At 37.5% G+C, this 6,095-nt stretch overlaps 1 non-coding gene across 1 annotated transcript; it reads left to right on the top strand.

Annotated features, from left to right (window-relative positions):
* Nucleotides 1-4,874: 4,874 nt before the first annotated feature.
* LOC130971438 (small nucleolar RNA R71) lies at nt 4,875-4,978 on the top strand. The gene has a single exon (XR_009082658.1). It is a non-coding gene; the product is annotated as a small nucleolar RNA R71 (small nucleolar RNA).
* Nucleotides 4,979-6,095: the final 1,117 nt, after the last annotated feature.

The raw sequence follows: 6,095 nt of genomic DNA, 5'->3' as shown, positions 1-6,095 counted from the left end.
TCAAAGAAGTGAAGGCAACTAACAAGAACACCAATTCTGTCCCTAATCCAGCAAGCAAGACCAATCAAGTCATTTGTAAAAGGAAGCTTGCTGAGGAAAGGCCAAGACAAGGGACACTAGCTGAATCTTTCCCTCCTTTGAGGTCATTCCTCTTAACAAACTGGAAGAAGAGGAAGAAAGTGAAGAACAACATGTCAAGCTAATGACACTAAAGAGCACTTGTTGGGAGGTAACCCAACCGTAGGTATAATTTCTCTTCTCTGCTTTGTTTTCTTTCTTTACTTTGTTTAAATTCAATAAATTGGCATATGGTTACATTCTAAGTTTGGTGTTGCCATGCAACACATTTTCCATCTTCATGGATGATTGCATCAATTTTACATGGAAGTGTCACACTAAGATTCTAAGTTTGGTGTGCCACTTAATTTTCTATGCAATAAATCCAGCAACATCACTTGTCTGCATAATCATATTGCCTTTTACAGTGTTATTTTTCTTCTTAGTTGGATAATTTTTGTTTTCTCTTTGTTTCATTTATTTACTTGTTTTTAATGTTTTCTTTCATTAACTGTTTTTGTGAATACATCACCCAAACATCCTTACTCATGACAGATTCTTCACTTGGTGATTGTATTTAACAAATAACAGTTTCACTTGCTTAGTTTTAATTCAAATAAATTGACATATGATTGCATTCTAAGTTTGGTGTTGCTACGCAACAAAATTTGGTTCAAATATTTACAAGATACTTGCATCAATTCCAAGAGAAAGTGTCACACTAAGTTTTGTGTGCCATTTATATTTTTATGCAATGTATCATGCACACCAACTTATATTTGCAATCACTATGTCTCTGTCTCTTGTGCCTTGATTTTTATCTTAAATTTTGCTTGCTCAAAACACATGTACTGCTAACATTTCATTGTGTAAGACATTCATGATCCATCTTAGCCCCATAGCCATTGTTCTAATTGTTGCTTGAGGATGAGCAAGCATTCTGAGTTGGTATGGGAAGGAGAAGAATGGGAGGAAAATGACAACAATAGAGAAGATGGACTACAAGGTTGTAAAGTTCCTTTTCCTCTCATTTATTTCTAGCACTTTAAATTGCATGATTGTCTTTATATTCTCTGTATACATGTGTGGTATGACTAAGCATAGCTTGAATTTGATTTGAAATATGTTGTTGTGACATTATGACTACCAACTTGAGTTTTATGGATTCAAAAGCAAAAAAAGCATCATGATCATAAACAAACAAGGAATTAAAGAAGAATTTAGCATGTGCATACAAGTATTGGAAAGCTAGTGTGATTGATTGTTGCTCAATTGCATTGGATTTTATTTAATTGAAGTTTTTCATCTAGTACATTTTGTGAAATCTTTTGAAATCATGAAAACCTTGAAGAAGCAAATACAATTAAGGCAAGAAAAGAAAAAGGGAAAGAATGAGAAAGCTGAAGGCTCTGAGTACCAATGGCAATTTATTTGCTAAGTGCTTGTGGTGTTTATGTATCAAGCCAAATGCTTGAAAACAAAACACTTAGAAGTCAAGGCTAGGCTCAAGTGCAAAAGCACTCCCTCAAAGCTCAAGGCTCTGAGCATCAATGATTAGAGAGTCAAGAAAAGAAAAGAAAAAAATGAGCTTAATGAAGTCCTCTAATTAAATGCTTGTGGTGCTTATGTATCAAGTGGTAATACTTGAAAACAAAGCATTTAGAAGTCGTAGCTTTGTTATTAACTCATGGGGCAAAGCACCCAAAAGGAGAAAAAAAAAATCAATCAAAAGCTTGTTTCAAGGAAGAATTATAAGAAAAAGATTTCATAAAATAAGCTAGATAGAAGCATCAATCATTTACATCTCTTTTTGTAATTGTAACATGCATAGAAAACTAGCTTGCCATGAACATTGAGTCGCTATTCTTCTTACCTTGGATTGTCAATCTTTATTGCATGATTCTTTTCTTGCTTGGGGACAAGCAAGGTTTAAGTTTGGTGTTGTGATGACAAGTCATCATATACCCATTTTTCAAGCTAATTTCACTTGTTTTGTTAGTTTTTATACACTTTCTTGCATCCTAAGTAAGTGATTTGGAATGAAAATGCATAAGTTCTTTAAATCAAGCAACCACCACGAAATTAATGTTAATCTATGAGGTTTAAGCTAATTTTAATTGAATTTTAATTGATTTATAAGCCTCTTGAATTTAGTGATACTTTGAGTGGTTGTTTTGGTTTATTGTAGGTGAAGAAAAGAAAAAAAAAAAGAAGAAAACGTGGCCTAAAGAAAGCGTGACCCAAGGAGAAGGAAGCGTGGTTAAAGGGATGAGAAGTGTGCCGCATGGAAGGGAGGAAGCAAACATTGCCCTCCACAAGGGCACACTGCCCTCTAGGAGGGCAACATAAGGAAACAAGCTTGAGAAGCAATTCTGCCCTGCCCTCCTCAAGGGCAATGTCGGGCTCACAAGGGCAGAATCATGATGAAGCAAAGTGAGAATGAAGCAAATTTTGGCTAAGTTAAAATCTGGGCGCTAACAGCATGACTATGCCTCCTTCAAAGGGCTATAACTTGAGCTACAGACGTCCGATTGATGTGCTTCCAGTTGCGTTGGAAAGCTGACATTCAGAGCTTTCCAACGATATATCACAATCCATATTTGGCGCAGAATTGAGGCAGGAACGAGAGGCATCTTTAAGGGCCAAAAATAAGCAATAATAAACCAAGGAAAAGAAGTAGCGTGTTTGCCTCCTCCGTGATTCGAACTTGGGACATGAAGGAAAGGACCCTGCCCTGCCCTTGGCGCGGGCAGGGCAGCATTTGGAAAGCACACAAATTTGGCGCACCAAGCACCAACGCGCGCACCAAAATCCTTCCTTGGCAGCACCAGCGCGCACCACGATCCTCTCCTGGCAGCACCACAATTTTCTGCCCTGCCCTTGGCGCGGGCAGGGCAGCGTTTTGCGCTCCTGGCAGCACCATGGCCACACCAACTCGCATCAACACACACCAAGGCCGCACCAACCTCATGCACCATGCACCAAATTTCTGCCCTGCCCTCCACAAGGGCAGGGCAGCCTCCTGGAAGCTATTAATTTTGGGCCAAAAATTGAATTAAAATCCAATTCAATTCATTTCTTCACCAAATCAAAAGCCCACCCAAATCCCAAAATCCAAGGATAGAAAGTGTATAAATAGGAGCTAGTTTGATGTAATTGGGGACCTTTTTGGCTTAGCTTTTGAATTTTGCACTTTCTTTTGAGCTTTAAATTTTAGCAACTTTCCTAGAGAGACTGAACCGAGCTTTCAGAGAATTAGGGAGGAGAATTGATCTCTCTTCTTCCTCGTTCTTGCTTGGTCTTTTTAATTTCCTTGTTCTGAGTTTTGGGTGTGTGAAATTGAGGAAATTCTGTCTCAATTCCCATTCAAACTCTTTTCAATTCATTTTCTGCATAATTCAATTTTATTTCTGTTCTTCTATTGCTTCTTCTTTAATTTTCTGTCAATTGCTTTGATAATTCAGATCTGGGAAGGAAATTGGGTTTTAGGCTCTGCTACCTAAGCCCTTGAGTCCTGAGATCAAAATTCACTTGGGTTCTTCTGTGAACCTCTTCTACATTTTATTTCCTCTCTATTTGAATGTTTATTGCTTCTGATTCAATTCTTGCTCTCTTAATTGTTGCCATTTACTTTCTCTTGGTTTAGATTCTGTAATCCCTGTCCTCAATTCCCTTTTATTTTTAAGCAATTTACCTTTCTTGCCATTTAAGTTACTGCAATTTACATTTCTTGCAATTTAAGTTTCAGCTCTTTTACTTTCTTGTTCTTTAAGTTTCCTGCAATTTTATTTTCTGCATCTTTTAAATTCCTTGCAATTTACTTTCTGTTGATCAACTTCACACAATTCACTCAATGTTAGCTTGACTAAACTAATCACCCACTAAAATTGCTTGATCCATCAATCCCTGTGGGATCGACCTCACTCTAAGTGAGTTATTACTACTTGATGCGACCCGGTGCACTTGCCGGTTAGATCTATGTGTTTGGAAAATTTGTTTTCCGCAAAAACACCATCAGCGTTCACTGCCTCTCCTTCCTCTCCAAATTCGGCCATGTTGATGGCCTTGCACTCTCCTTTGGATTTTCTTCTGTGTTGCTTGGAAGAGTACTTAGAGGGAGTTCAGTAATTTTCTTGCTCAGCTGTCCCACTTGTGCCTCCAAATTCCTAATGGAGGACCTTGTTTCAGTCATTAAACTTTGAGTGGTTTTGATTAGATCAGAGACCATGGTTGCTAAATCAGAGTGGCTCTGCTTAGAACTCTCTGTCTGTTGCTGAGAAGATGATGGAAAAGACTTGCCATTGCTAAACCTGTTTCTTCCACCATTATTGTTGTTGAAACCTTGTTGAGGTCTCTCTTGATTCTTCCATGAGAGATTTGGGTGATTTCTCCATGAAGAATTATAGGTGTTTCCATAGGGTTCTCCTAGGTAATTCACCTCTTCCATTGAAGGGTTCTCAGGATCATAGGCTTCTTCTTCAGATGAAGCATCCTTAGTACTGCTTGGTGCATTTTGCATTCCAGACAGACTTTGAGAAATCAGATTGACTTGTTGAGTCAATATTTTATTCTGAGCCAGAATGGCATTCAGAGTATCAATCTCAAGAACTCCTTTCTTCTCATTTGTCCCATTGTTCACAGGATTCCTTTCAGAAGTGTACATGAATTGGTTATTTGCAACCATTTCAATTAGCTCTTGAGCTTCTGTAGGCGTCTTCTTCAGATGAAGAGATCCTCCAGCAGAGCTATCCAAAGACATCTTGGATAGTTCAAAGAGACCATCATAGAAAATACCTATGATGCTCCATTCAGAAAGCATGTCAGATGGACATTTTCTGATCAATTGTTTGTATCTTTCCCAAGCTTCATAGAGGGATTCCCCATCCTTCTGTCTGAAGGTTTGGACTTCCACTCTAAGCTTACTCAATTTTTGAGGTGGAAAGAACTTTGCCAATAAGGCATTGACTAGCTTTTTCCATGAGTCCAGGCTTTCTTCAGGTTGTGAGTCCAACCATGTCCTAGCTCTGTCTCTTACAGCAAAAGGGAATAGCATAAGTCTGTAGACTTCAGGGTCAACCCCATTAGTATTGACAGTGTCACAGATTTGCAAAAATTCAGCTAAGAACTGATGAGGATCTTCCAATGGAAGTCCATGGAACTTGCAATTCTGTTGCATTAGAGAAACTAATTGAGGCTTAAGCTCAAAGTTGTTTGCTCCAATGGCAGGGATAGAGATGCTTCTCCCATAGAAATCGGGAGTAGGTGCAGTAGTCACCCAGCACCTTCCTTGCATTGTTGTTGTTTTCGGCTGCCATGGGTTCTTCTTCTTTGAAGATTTCTGTTAGGTCCTCTACAGAGAGTTGTGCCTTAGCTTCTCTTAGCTTTCGCTTCAAGGTCCTTTCAAGTTCAGGGTCAGCTTCAACAAGAATGCCTTTATCTTTGCTCCTGCTCATATGAAAGAGAAGAGAACAAGAAAATATGGAATCCTCTATGTCACAGTATAGAGATTCCTTGAGGTGTCAGAGGAATAGAAAAATGGAAGAAAGAGGTAGAAGAATTCGAACTTAGTGAGATAGAGTTCGAATTGTGCATTGAGAAGGAGTGGTACTCCATAAATAGAAGGATGTGGGAAGAGGGGAAGAAATTTTCGAAAATTAAATTAAAAAGATTTTAAAAAACATTTTGAAAAACTTTAATTAATTTTCGAAAATCAAGAGTGGGAAAGAGATCAAGTAATTTTTGAAAAAGATTTTGAAATTAGAGTTTAAAAAGATATGATTGAAAACTATTTTTTTGAAAAAGATGTGATTAAAAAGATATGATTGAAAAGATATGATTTGAAAACAATTTTAAAAAGATTTGATTTTAAAAATTAATGACTTGCCTAACAAGAAAAGATATGATTCAAACATTAAACCTCTCTCAACAGAAAAGGCAACATACTTGAAATGTTCAATCAAATCATTAATTGTTAGCAAGTATCTTTGAAAAAGGAAAGAAATTGATTTTGAAAACATTTGATTGAAAAGATTTGATTT

The sequence above is a fragment of the Arachis stenosperma genome, chromosome 3 (genome assembly GCF_014773155.1).
Source record: "Arachis stenosperma cultivar V10309 chromosome 3, arast.V10309.gnm1.PFL2, whole genome shotgun sequence".
NCBI lineage: Eukaryota > Viridiplantae > Streptophyta > Magnoliopsida > Fabales > Fabaceae > Arachis > Arachis stenosperma.
Note: the sequence above shows the minus strand (reverse complement) of the source record. Positions and strands in the feature narration are given on the sequence as shown.